This window comes from Myodes glareolus, chromosome 2, assembly GCF_982192425.1.
Source record: "Myodes glareolus chromosome 2, mMyoGla1.1, whole genome shotgun sequence".
Taxonomy (NCBI): domain Eukaryota; kingdom Metazoa; phylum Chordata; class Mammalia; order Rodentia; family Cricetidae; genus Myodes; species Myodes glareolus.
Window position 1 is genome coordinate 139,730,333 of NC_142027.1, and position 14,623 is coordinate 139,744,955.

The 14,623-nt window shown below is 40.0% G+C and overlaps 1 pseudogene; it reads right to left on the reverse strand.

Moving 5' to 3' along the window:
* LOC125393163 (2'-5'-oligoadenylate synthase 1A-like) overlaps positions 1-14,623 on the reverse strand; it is a 210,623-nt pseudogene that overhangs the window by 120,127 nt on the left and 75,873 nt on the right.

The following is a 14,623-nucleotide window of genomic DNA, read 5'->3' on the forward strand; positions in this document are numbered from 1 at the left end:
TTTTAGAAATCCCTTCCCCACCACCCACATATGTCAGATCAATAAATACTCACCAGCAGAAGCTCAAATGCAGCTTCTCAAAAATTGTTGTGATTTTTTTTTTCTAGAGACAGGGTTTCTGTGTAGCATTCCTAGTTGTCTGGCCTTAAACACGCAGAGACCTTCTTTGTAGAGCCTCCATCAACCAGTTCATTTCTTTTTTTTTAATGCCGGATTATTTAGTTTAATTTTAGTTAATTTTCTGAAATTGTATACTTTCTTTTAAAACCGAACTCATTGATTTACATTAGCAAGAGACTCTCTTGAATTTGGCATAAAATTCCAGCCAATCTGGGACAGGTCTGTCTTCAGATTAGAAGCCAGTGCTGGACCACAGTGCTGAGTCCCTTCTGCTCACATGATCCCATCACTCAGCCCTCACCAGCCAATCAGAGCCTCCAGCAGACCTGCTTGTCAGATGGGAGGGTTCTTCCGGGAGCCGGACTTCCATCCTGGTTCAGCTCTCATGAGCTCTGACTTGGGCTCCCTTGTGGGTGGATAGCCTGTCAGCTCGGCAGCTGCACCATGGTGAGTGAGGGGTTGCTCTCCACAGATGGGAGGAGTGGCTGGGCTTGGCGAGAGAGGGGCCAATGTCCCTAAACTAGGTGGAGCAGCCACTGGGGCTCAAGGCCCGTGTGGTGGCTGGGTGGGAGCCGGCAGACAGACAGAGTTTAGCATCTTCCCGCCTCAGTAGTCCTAAACTTGCAGCTCTTTGCTGGCAGTCTCTAAATCCCTTCACTGCTCAGGCTGTGTATGCACAGAGCACTGCGTTGGGAGCTGCAGGTGGTGGTGACTGTCGTGCTTATATTGTCACATGTGGAGAGATATCAGCACATTTGCCAAACGTGTAGACTCCTGGTCTCTCCTGGGTCTTCAGAAGTTCTGTACTTTTAACATTTAGGTTTGAGATCCATCTGTAGTTAATTTCTTGTGGCTTGTAAATGGTTTCTCCTGTGTAGAGTAGTGCTCCACTACTAAACTGTGATGTAGACGAGTATAGTTGATAATAGAATTAATGGTGTGAGGATTTAAAGGTTCTTAGGAGACATTAAGTCACACAAAGTAGAATTTAAGTGAGGGAGGGCTGCATCCCAAATATCCAGAGATGAGTAGCATGCACATCATGCCTATTAGAGATTAGTATCATGAATTGCAAATGTTTGTTCACCGGGATTAATCAGGCATTAAGGTACACTCCTATAACAAATGAGACAACCATGATTTACAACCAGCCAGAAGACCCACTTCTCCATCAAAGACCTCTGACCTGCTTGCTACTCAGGGGCCATTACAGGGTCACAACCTTGTGTCCCAGGAGAGTATAACAATTCTAGAATGGCTGTGTTTTTCAGCTCTTAGGAAAGCAGCTGTGACTCAGTGTCCCCTGTACTTATTGAGGTGGACTTGAATCCTGTCTACAGTCCCACGGGGCACTGCTCTTGGCTAACCATTATGCATTCTTAGATTACAAGTATCCTGCACCACTGAGCTCTAAAATTACCAGTTTGAGTCATACAGTGGGACTGTCCATTGCAGTAACAATAAAAGGATTTGCATGTGGAGCACAACTTCTCCCTTCAGACCAGAAAAGTAGGAATGGTGTACTGTGTATGCTGGAGGGGATAAGCACAGTGTATAATAGCTAGATCTTAGACTGAAGTTTATGGCCATGGGCTACAGGGGTGTCCATTACAAAGAAGGACCTGATGGGACACAGTGAGTGAGTTAATGTGTAATTTCCATCATACATCAGTTCTTTCCTTGTGAATGAAGACAGACACTGCTGGGTGTACAGTTTAGGAGGGAGAACTTGAACTCCTAAGTATTTAGTTTCCAATTAGAGAACTCTCTCATGCAGATATGTTCAGTCCTGGTTGACACAGTGAAGTCAGCTCAGATGTTTGTGACACAGGCCAATGGGTTGTAACTCCACATGTCAGCTTACAGCACTCAGCAGCTAACATTTTACATGGGACAAAGTCATCAGGAAAGTGCTTACTCTGTTTCAAAGTCAGTATCACTGAGTGTTCAGTTATTTTTTATCATTTTAAGAAGTGAATTATTGGTTATCATTTTTTAGATTTTATTTTCTTCAATGGCAAGACAGGTATAATCTCTGTTTCTATTTTCCAATGTTTCACAGTTTTTGAATTTCATTCTATTTTTTAAGTGCTATTTATTTATTCATCAGTCATTTATTTATATCAATTTGTAGCTGTGATTCTCAACCTGGTGGGCCACGACTCCTTTTGGGGGATTAAATAAAACTATCACAGGACTGACCTAAGACCCCCAGAAAGTACAGATATTTATATTATCATTCATAACAGTAGCAAAAATATAGTTATGAAGTAGCATTAAAAATAATTTTATTGGTGGGGAGATCACTACATCATGAGTAACTGTATTAAAGGGTCATAGCACTAGGAAGATTGAGAACAACTGGTTTAGATTAATGTCTCCTGTAGCTCAGGTTTGCATCATACTATGTAACTGAGAATTGCTGTGAACACCTAATCCTGCCTCTGCCACCTAGTGCTGCAAAGACAGTCCTGCAACTCCTACCAGGCTGGACCTTGACTGGTCTGTGTGAAGGAGAAATAGATCAGTGAATGAGTATCTTCCAATTTCTCTAGATTTTATTGTGAATTTACAAATGAAGTGGGATCCATGTTAGAATTGAGTTCACTGACTAACTGTAAAGCCAGTGTAGTCACAACAGACAAAGGATGGGCAAGGAGGAGGGTAAAAGCATTCCTGCTGTGACTATAGTTGACATTAGCTGTGAGTAGTGAGGTGATCAATTTTAGATGTTCCATAAATGTCTTATCTCGCCATTTCATGGGTCCACAGACTACACACTAGACCCGGTGCCTTGGAGGAGGAACAGGAAGTACTCTGGGAGAATGGAAGATTTTATTAAACTACAAATTTCCTAGATTAGGGTCTTGTCTGACTATAGTGTGGAAGGAAAAACCTGGAGGATGTTTGCTTTTTGAAACATTTGATCTCTGCTCACCCAGTAGGGTAACTGCTAATGTATTGAAGCCCAGTTGGGTGGTCCTAGAAGGACTCTGGTTGGTAATTAGGAGCACAAGAGGTAGTTTACAGGTTCTTTCCAGGTTTGTTTTGTTCTGCTCTTGGGAGCTGTAAGGAGGACCACAAACCATGCCATGGTGAATGTAGGAGCGACTGTCCCCAGACCAATAAGAGCAGGTTGGCTAAGCTGACAGAGCTGCTTGGACAGGGATGAACCATCAGCCAGACAGGTTCTATTTTTCTTCATGGTGACTTGGGTAATGACCCTTGGCCTTTGAGCTTTGTTGAGTGTAGGGGAGGCTATGAACTTGTAATATTGTTCCCTCATACTATATAATTGAGAATGACTTTGAAAACCTAATCCTGTCTCTGCTGCCTAGTGCTGAGTAGATAGTCCTTCAACTTCTTCAGGACTGGGCTTTGACTGGTCAGTGAGAAGGAAAAATAAACCAGGTGATGAGTGACCTCCAGTCTCTATGACTTTCAGTGTATGATTATAGATGAAGAGGTTGAGTACATAGGTCAAGCTTGAAGCTGGTAGATGCACAGTGCAGAAAGGGAGAGAAAGGACAGTGGCTGAGAACGTTCCTACATCAACAGTAGTTGAGATTAGCATTGCAGAACCAGGTAATCAATTTTAGGTGCTCTACAAATGTCCTTGTGGTCATTTCTTGATGTCTACAGACTTGGCAATCAAGAATCTGGATAAAGAACTGAACTTATTATGAAACCAAATTGCTATAGTTACAGTAGTTCAACCAAAATAGATCTGAGTAAAATGTGGCCCTGCCTTACAGGACTGTTTTTTTTTTTTTACTTTTTTTTAAAAAATACTTATTTATTTATTATGTATACAATATTCTGTCTGTGTGTATGCCTGCAGGCCAGAAGAGGGCACCAGACCCCATTACAGATGGTTGTGAGTCATCATGTGGTTTCTGGGAATTGAACTCAGGACCTTTGGAAGAGCAGGCAATGCTCTTAACCTCTGAGCCATCTCTCCAGCCCTTTTTACTGGTTTTAAATATACACCTTGAGATAAAAGGTTTGAGAAATCTTTGATGTGCTCTAATATCAATCCCTTGTTTCTGAAGCACATGGCCATATAGCCTGTTTCAACTTTTCAAAATAAGTTTTCTTAGATTTTAACTATGTCATATCCACATTCTCTTTCCTGTCCCCAAGCCTTACCATGACCTCTTATTATCTTCTAATTCATGGCCCATTTTTCTTTAACAACAATTGTAATTGTGACTTGTGTTTGGCTGCAGGATTTCCCAGGTAGAGGCAATAGGTTTGCTGCACTGCACATTGAGTGTGCAATGGAATGTGCAAACAAAGAACCCTGTGCTTTTAATGAGGAAAACTGTATGCTCTAGGAAATTGTCTGAATGTGTACTGAAATACAAACTTTCTGGACTAAGGCCCTGTCTACTGGGCTGGGAGGGTAGAGCTGGAATTACTGTGCTGTCTGAGTCATTTGATCTCCGATCACCCATTAGGGGAGCTGAAAATATTCTGATGTCCATCATAGTGGCCTTAGCCAGTGAGGGACTCTGGATAATCTTAGCAAGCAGAAATAAAAGTGGCAGGCAGCTAGCAGGTTCTTTCCAGGATCCTTCTCTACTTTTGTTGTTATATGAGTTGTAAAGAAGACCACAAGCTATGCCATAGTGAGTGTAGAGTGTGCAGAGAAGGTCTGTTGATCTGTCATTTCTGCTTGGATTTGGATGGACCATGTGCCAGACTGTGGTTTTGTTACTGTATATAATGACCTGGAGAGTGCTCCTTGTTCTGTGAGCCTCCCTGTGTATGGATTTCCTGGGGGAGAGGGAGACTCTCCGTCCCTGGCATGGTAGGACATTATGCTTGTAATCTCACTGTCTAGTGTACACACAGAGTCATGCTTTTGGTGTGCAGTGGAAACACATATTTGAAAATTGATAATCTGGTTTCTAGAAGTTCTGAATATTGCAGTCTACTTTCAAGTTTGTCTTATATATGTTTCAAGTAGTTTATAAGCTGGTAGAACTACAGTGATGTTAATTTAGCAATGCATGATTTAAATGTTTCTAAGTTTATGCTACCACCAGTTGCAATGGTGTGATTTATTGATGTTTAGTTCCAGGAAGCACTTCCCTAAGGAAGCTGTGCATCCTTTGTTGCCAATGCTGAATCAGGAAGACCTCTCTTATGGGAGCTGTGGCACCCTTTCTTGCTGCCAGTTAACAAAACCCATCTGGAAAAAATATGTGGCTCCCAAGAAGTCTTGCTTAACCCTGTTCTTTTGTATCTAGATTTTTTAAAAAACTCTCTCACATTTTATGTTGATGTAGTTGCCGAATTTTGTCACCATTTTGTTGACAGAGGCTGTTTGTTTGTTTCCTGACTGCCCAGAAATAATGACACAGAATCTACATCGATTACAACACTGCTTGCCCAAAAACTTTCACTTTTATTAATTAACACATCTTAAATTAACCTATTTCTATTAATCTATGTATTACCACATGGCTGTGACCTGCCAGTAAGGTACAGCATCAGTCCCCTTCAGTGGCTACATGTCCTCTGCCTGACTCTGCCTTCTTTTCTCCTCTATTTCTGCTTGGAATTCACACCTTGCTCTATTATTGGCTGCCATAAGCCCAAAGCAGTTTTTCTGTATTAACCAATGAGAATAAAAACATTCACAGCTTACAGAGGGGGAATTCCACATCATTCTGGAAGCTACAACTGTATTGATCCTTCAAATTGCTATTATCTCCAGTTTTTGACAAATAAAAAGTCTGAGTGTCCTCAATAAAACAGGCACAGCCTTGTCTTGCGGTGGCCTTTCTAACCCAAGTCTGGCTTCATTCCTTATGGCCCCATCAGGTGATAGTATCTTGGTACACAAGCACAGGTGCTTAGAAGACTTCATAAAAAAATTATCTACAGATCATTTGTGCGATATTTTTGTCCTAATCTTTCTTATTCTCTCCACGTCCTGAAAAAGTGCATAGGCAGAATTACAATGGAATAAGCTGATTTCCTGTACAAAATACTGCTTCAATTGGATGGTTATTACTGATGACTCATTCAGGTTTACAGTGAAAAAAACAAGAAGAAAGAGATGACAAGTGTAGCTACAGCTTTCCCTTCCATCTGCCAGCTCCCAAATAACCATTCAGAGGCTTATATTAATTATAAATATTTGACCAACGACTCAGACTATTACTAGCTAACTCTTACAATTAAATTAACCAATATTTTGTATATTTGTGCTTTGCTACCTGATTCATGACTTGTTACCTCCCATCTTGCTCCTCCTGCAGCTCGTGGAGTCTCCTTGACTTCACCTTCTTTCTCTCCGTATCTGTTTGTATTTCATAGCTAGCTATATTCTGCCCTGTCATAGGCTAAAACAGCTTTGTTCATCAACCAATAAAAGCAACACATGTTTTCAGCATTCAGAGGGACATCGCACATCAGAAAAGTGTGTTTTGATAGAAAAACAATACTAGGTAGTTTCAGATGGCAGTCCAATGGTTAAAAGGATGCAGAGTTCATTTGTCAATGATTTTAGCACCATTTAAAGGAAGAGCCTGGCTGCACATTTGAATCCTAGGAACATGCTCCAAGTGTAAGATTGCATCTAACTAAGCCCTTAACACTTGGAAGGAGTACACAAAGTAATTCCTTGTCCTAGGAGCAACATCATATAGAATTTGCAGCAAATATGGTCCAAGCTTGGTAGGGTCTATCAAATCTTGACAGGATTACCTTTGTCATACTTATTCAGAAAACCAGAAAGATGCAAAATATAAAGTTCATGGATTCTTCTTTTGTGATCAGGTCATCAGTATTTTGCCCTTCTATGTTTGGCAGAGTCAGAGCCCCAGTAAATAAGAGATTGTGAGAGTTCATAGTGACCCGGGTTAGAAGGTAATTGTATGGATGAAAAACCTCCCAGATATGAAGATGTATTTTAACATGTGCCTCTTTTTTTCATTTGATTGCTTCTGAAACCATTAGTAGGGGGAGCCTTTCTGGATGAAATTTCTCATTGGGATGAGAAATGATATATTAAGTAGGGATGCTTGTTTGTTCCCAGATGCTCAGCCCCAAAATAATCACACAGAAACTGTATTAATTAAATTACGGCTTGTCCCATTAGCTCTACCTTCTTATAGGCTAACTTTTACATTTTAATTTAATTTAACCCAATTATATTAATCTGTATATCACTACGTGGCTGTGGCTTACTGGTTAAAGTTCCCAGCATCTGTCTCTGGCGGATCTACATAACTTCTCTCTGACTCCACCTTCTTCTTCCCAACATTCAGTTTAGTTTTTTCCCCACCTACCTAAGTTCTGCCCTATAGTTCTGACATAGGCCCAAAGCAGTTTTTTATTAAACAATGACAATCACAGCATACAGAGGGGAGTCCCACATCACTTTCCCTTTTCTGTTTAAAGGGAAAGAAAGGTTTTAGTTCTAACATAGTAAAATTACAAATTACAAAACAGGTATCATGCAAGAATTACAGTTACAATATTTATATCTATTTTATCTCTTATCATAACTAAAGAAAACTATAAGTATAAATTACTCGAATCCATCAAAGACCCCAGAAAGATATACTGTTACTTAAGTAAACAGGAAGTATATTGTAAGCACCTTCCAAAACTCTAGAAATGACAGAGACATCTCATTGCCCAGACAGTTACTCAAAGCTCTTCTGTGTTGTTGGAGCATCCAGTCCTCAGTGCATAGACCCATAGTATCTGGCAGACTTTTCCACGAAGCAGGAAATTTGAAGACCTGTTCTGCCTTGCAATGGAAAAGTCCATCAGTTCCTGTCTTCTGTGTCCTGTAGAATGTCTGGCAGACTCTTTAATGAATCAGGAACCCCGAAGAATCATGTCACCTTTAGGCAAGCTCATCAGTCATATGTGGAATGCAAAATCTGGGCCAGGTTGTCTCCTATTTTAGCATTATCCACCACTGAATCATACTATTATTAATAGAATTTATGTATATTAAACTTTAAGTGTGTGAATGATTTATCTCTGGGTAGGCATATTAATTCTAGAATAGCAATACCTCCAGCATTATAGAAAAAGTGTTTCTGAGACAAACTTTTTTATGTTGGGTCAGGTAGCCTAGATTCCACGCCATTGCTCACCAGAGTAATGACCATGTCCTTGTGATTAAATTATCTAAATTCTTAGATTAAAGAACTCAACCACCACTGAGCTCTAAAATTAAAAATTTGAGTCATGTAGTCAACTGTCCATTTCAGTTACAGGGAAAAAAGATTTGTATGTGTAGCATAGCTTCCACCTTCAGGCCAGAATAGGAGGAATAGTTTGTTGCATACCCTGCAGGTAGGCAAACATCTGCTGGAGTCACCATTATGAAATAGGACCTGATTGTGACAGGATCAGTGATTTTGTAATTTCCCAGCATGTGTTAATTATGTCATGTGAAAGAAGACAGGATAGATTTTGGTTGTACTAATCTTGAAGGTTAGCTTGAGTATTGAATTTCTAACAAGGGAACTTTCCTGTGCTTATATGTTCAATCCTGCCTGTCATGATTATATCCATTAGCTGTAGCTGTGTGTTTCAGTTCACAGGTCTCAGCAGCTGACAGTGCACATAGAGGCGTGGTGAAATAATATCTTTTTAATGTCAGTCTCTCTACCAGGGAATGTTTTTTTCTTTTTCAACCATGTGGTTTTTAAAATTATATTTATGATTTTTAAAAAATAATTCCTATTGTCACTTTTAAATTTTTATTTACTTTAAATACATCACATCTCTAATCCATTTGTTTCTATTCCCTATTGTTTCCAGGTCACTAAGAATTTCTTTCCATTTTTCTCAAATGCTATTGATTATTTTTTTTTGTCTTCTGCCCAGAAAGCAAGTCCTGCAACTGCTTCAAGACTGGGCCTTAACTGTTCAGTGATAAGGAAAATAGATGAGTAAGTGGATATCCTCCAAATTCTCTGAATTGTATTGCAAATTTGCAAGAAGAGGGAGCTGTGTAAGAATTGAGTTCACTGACAAACTGTAAAGCAGGTGTAGTTCTAGCACAGAAAGGGATGGACAAGAAGGAACATGAAAGTTTCCCCCCTTAGACCATAGCGCACATTAGAAATAAGTAGTGAGATAATCAATTTTAGATTATTATTAAATGTGCTGACTAGCCATTTCTTCCAAGGTATCAAGAATCTAGATAAAGAACAGAACATTTTATGAAATCAAATTACAATAGTTACACTAGTTTGACCAAAGTAGAACTTAATAAAATGATGTGGCCCTGCCTAAAAGTAATGTTATTTTACATATTTAAGATGTACAGCCTGAGATAAAATGTGTGACTAATATTTTGTGCTCTCTTATGTCAATCCCTAGTCTCTGGAGTACATGATCCTAAAGCCTTTTTTATGAATAATCTTTAGAATAATTTTGTGGATTGTAATTACATCATTTGCATCATCTCTTTCTTGTCTCTAAGCCCTTCCATAGACACTTCATTGTTTTATAATTCTTGGGCCTCATTTTTTAAAAAGTATTTATTTATTTATTTATTTTTATTATGTATACAATATTCTGTCTGTGTATATGTCTGCAGGCCAGAAGAGGGCACCAGACGTATTACAGATGGTTGTGAGCCACCATGTGGTTGCTGGGAATTGAACTCAGGACCTTTGGAAGAGCAGGCAATGCTCTTAACCACTGAGCCATCTCTCCAGCCCTCATGGGCCTCATTTTGATTTAACCAGAATTACTGTTTGAATTACTGTGTGACCTATATTTGGCTTCAGGACTTCTTAGTTCTGAGGGAAAGTATTGGTTACACTGCTCTGTGACTTTATAATGGAATACATACACAAGGGACCCTGTATCTTGGAAGAGGAACAGGAAGTATTCTGAGAGACTTGAAGGTTTTCTACTAAAATACAAATTTACCAGACTAGAGCCCTGTCTTCCCCTATGGAGGAAAGGTTAAGCTGGGAAGGGCTGTGCTGGCTTAGTCATTGGATTCTGCTCATCCTGTAGGGAAACTGCTACTGTCTTGCAGCCCAGCTGGGTAAACTAGCTATTGAGGGACTCTGGGCAAGCCTAGCAATCAGGAGCCCCAGTTGGAAGTAGATTGTGAGCCATGATGGAGCCAATAGCAAGCCATGAGATATTTTATAACCCTTAATTGTCTAATTTCTACCTCCAGGTCTTATCCCACCTCCCTCTGAAGAGATAACACTAACTACCATTGTTGGATTGGGGCAATGACTGATCTGGTTTCTTCTAGCTGAATTTGGGGTATCAGGTGGCAGTACTGTGATACCCTTCCAGAGAGACTCTTGTAAACACCAAACTCTCAGATGTAGACAGAAAAGGAATTCCTTTACTCTTGTCTGAGAAGAACTAAAATGTCCAAATTTCATAAGACATTCTTGATGAGCTCACAATAGTCCCTGTCTATTAGTTGATTTCCTTTAATCTCTACAATTGATCTCCAGAGTGATGAACCCACAACCAACTTTCACACCCTTTTATAGCTGTTTTATCAGTCCAAAGTCGGCATGATTCTCTTCCCATGTAGCTTCTGAATAGAGAGAGAAAAAGGTATTTACCATCATTTAATTTGAATGTTAAAACAATAAATGCCCTGTCCTTTGCTGTGGGAAAGTGTTCTAAGAGCCAAGGTCTGATGTCTCACATCTGGGCAACATCTTTTTATCAAGGAGAAAATAATAGTGAGATTTGCTCTCTAAATAACATCTCATGTAGACTTATATCTAATGTCTGTGAAGTGAGATCCCTTGTGTTGTTTCCAATTCTATTAGTCTTTGATTAAGTTTACTCCTTGAGTACTGAAGAACAGTGCAGGTTGCCAAAATTAATCATTTTTTCTGAGTTGTCAAGGCCAGTTGACCAACTGGTCCTCAGAGGTCACTTGGGCTTGGAAGGAATCTCAGACTCTTCAAGTCTCTCTTTATCATTTGTCCATCAATGTGAGAATAGTGCAAAGACTTTGTTTTATGTACTGTGGCTTCCTTTGAAGCCTTGAGGAAATATTTCTCACATTGATTCTCCATTTTAGATTGGATAATGTTTCTGGTTCATTGAGTGCATTCTGCATGATCTCCATGAACTGGACAATAAGTGTTCAATGGCCTTTGTCCCTAGGGACCGCATTGACCTTATGTGGATAGGGGAGAAAAACTCCCCTTTTTAGTCACTCTAACCTCATTGGAATAGTCTCCTCAGAATGATTATTAAACAGATAGAATGTCAGTTTTACACCAGTTTTGTACTTTTAACTACTTTATAATATTTCAAAAACCAAATATCACTTAATAAACTTTATTTGACATACATTTTAGTCAGTCCTTGATATAGTTGATATCTGAACTTGCCAACGTCAATAAATATATGATCTCTAAATCTCATCCTTTATATACCTTAAACAACTTACTCAGACTCTCATAGCTTGCAAAACCTTTCCATTCCTGTTTATTCTGGAGTCACACAGTCATCATTTTCTTATATCTAAGTCTTTTATTCATTAAGGGCATTTACACATTTTTGTTCTTCTAACATATTCTTTTATGTATTGCTTCCTTTTTCTAGTATCATGAGAAATAGAAACATCGAAAAATATGTTTATGATCTGTCATGAGATTTTTCTCCCCTGTGGAGGGGGAGGAAGCAATGTCTATTCCAACTGTAAGTCCCAAAGAAGATGCAAAGTACAATTTCACCAAAGTTCATCCTGGGAAACCAAGGAGTTTACTGAGCTTACTTACTGAGCATGGTTGAAAAGATACTTACAAGGATTTGATACTGTAGTGGTTTTAGTCAAAATGACCTCCAATGTCCCATGGAGAGTGGCACTATTAGGAGGTGTGGCCTTGTTGGAGCAAGTTTGTCATCATCACTTTCTCCTGTCTGTTGATCTGGATGTAGAATTCTCAGCTCTTTCTCCAGCACTGTGTCTCCCTGTATCCACCATGCTTTCTGTCATGATGATAATGGACTAAACCCCCTGAAACTGTAAGCCAACCTCAATCAGATATTTTCCTTTATAAATTTTGCTATGGTCATGGTGTCTCTTCACAGCAATAGAAACTCTGAGATACCCAAAAGGAACATAACTACAAGATGACCATCATATGTGATTATCTATTAACCTATATTTCTCAATTATACATTACATCTTTTGTGGATTTTTGAGACAGATTTTCTCTGTAGCTTTGTAGCCTATCCTGGAACTAGCTCTTGTAGAATAGGCTGGCCTCAAACTCATAGAGATCCGCCTGCCTCTGCCTCCCATGTGTTGGGATTAAAGTTATTCGCCACCACCGTCCAGTTATACATTACATTTTTAAATGAGATGCAGAAGCACAATACCTTAATCAAGAGCAAAAATATACATATAACAAAATTGAACTTGAGTTTTGACCAATAAACTAAGATCCATACCAATTCAAATCTCCTGAGAAAAAAATGTCTTATTGGTTACACATCCTAGTCACAGTCCTTCACTGAGAGAACAATGGTCAGTACTTGAAGCAGAGACCATGGAGGAATTCTGCTCAGTGCCTTACTTTCCATGGTCACTGAGCTTGCTCTTTTATACAACCTATGGCCTCCTGCCAAGACACGGCACTAGCCACATCAATCACTAATCAGGAACATACCCACATAGACTACCTGTGCCAAGTATAATAGAGTCATTTTCTTGATTAAGGTTCCCTCGTAATAGATGTCTAATTGATAAAACTCATCCTCACAAATAATCCCCTTTCAATTTGAGACTCAAACATAAAACTATTATTCTTCCCAAATAAGCTCCTTTCAATTTGATACTCAAACATATTACTATTAAGACATAACCTTTCCTTTCTTGCTTATCCCTAAGATCTCAAGTCAGTATCACATCATAAACACAACATAGCTTTAAAAGTCCCAAAATCTTTTATTCTTTTTAATTTCAACACTTATAAAGATTAGTCTCTCAACTGTGGGCTCCTATAACATTAAAAACACAAGTTAAATACTTCTTTATGCCAAGATGGAAGAAATGGAAGAACCAAGACATGGTCACAATCAGATGATGCTGCCTATGATTCCAGTCTTGCCCCTTCTTCAACACCCCCAAATACACAAATGTTTGAATAAACAACCCCCAGGGGTCTCCCATGTCTCCTACCAAGCTGAGAGCACCCATCTTATCACTCTTCATGTACTCCACACTAAAGCAAGTCCACAGAAGACATGTCTCCATGAAGAAATGGCTTCCTTGTGTGAGAGCAGAAAGGTAGCAGGGGTGTGTCTCAGCTGGGAAGGACTTGTCTAGAGTGTTCCAGTGAGAGACCATGGGTGTGGCTCAGTAGCCAGTGCTTACCCAGCATGCATGAGGCCTGACATAAAAGAATCATCCTGAGTTGTCTGTGGTTTTGATGTCAGAACCAAGAAAACAGATGAGGTCATTGTGGCTAAGCTGTTCTGTGTTTCTAGGGATTCTCTGCTTCCATTTTGGATGGCCTTCCATAAATGCCCAAGATGAGGGTGGTATTTATTCCTCTCAATGGAGATCCAGCTTTCTCAATTCCATGTGCAGAAGAACCCTTCTTCCTAGTTACGTGTTCTTTGTAACCTGGTCAGAAACCACTTAACCATTTTTATAATTGGTATTCTCAAACATTGTTCAGGCCACGTGAATCCAGAGGAAACTCCACATATGGGGAGGAGTGCTGACAGCAGGCTCTGGAGTAAAGGAAACAGTCAGCAGACATTTCTATAAATACCCTTGACATGCCCAGAGGTGTTTCCACAGAGGGTCTAAGATTGGTGAAGTTGGTCATGAAGATGAGCCATTGTGGGCCATTAGAAGGAACCACAAGAGATAGCTAGAAGGTGAAGTCAGTGACTGTCACAGCAGCTTCCTCCCTACACCTCCAGTTCCTGACATGAATTGAATTTTAGAATTGAACCCATTAAGTGTAGGTGAAGTGGCTTCCTGGGAACTGAACCCTGTGGTCAAATGGATGGCAGAGCCATGCTTCCCCCAGCTGATATACAATCCTTAGTCAGTGGGTGGGCCCTGGAGAGGAGGGAGTTACCAACCATAGGCAGAAGATTAAAGTTGAAGACTGGGCTTGACAACCCAAAGTGTCTGTCATCAAGCCCTGCCATTCAACTGGCCAGGGTGAATGCTAAGTCAGAACCGTGATGGCACCCACAGGAAGAACATGGATGAGCACTGTGCTTAGAGACAAAGGGCTCTTGGGCAGGTCCAGTCTGGATCCAGTATGATACTGCTCTACATGGCTTTCACAGTTGTATAAAAGTGTCAGATGTAGTCATCTTACGCCATCTGAGAGATGATCTTTAGTCATCCTGTTGTCCTGGAAATCTGACCCAGCCACTTTATGGCTCCTCCCAATGACAAATCATCACTCATTCCTTTTGCCTGCTGTTAGCCTCCATGGTCCTTATCATTGGGAAGGGTCATTCCATCATAGAGACATGGGATGTGGCCATT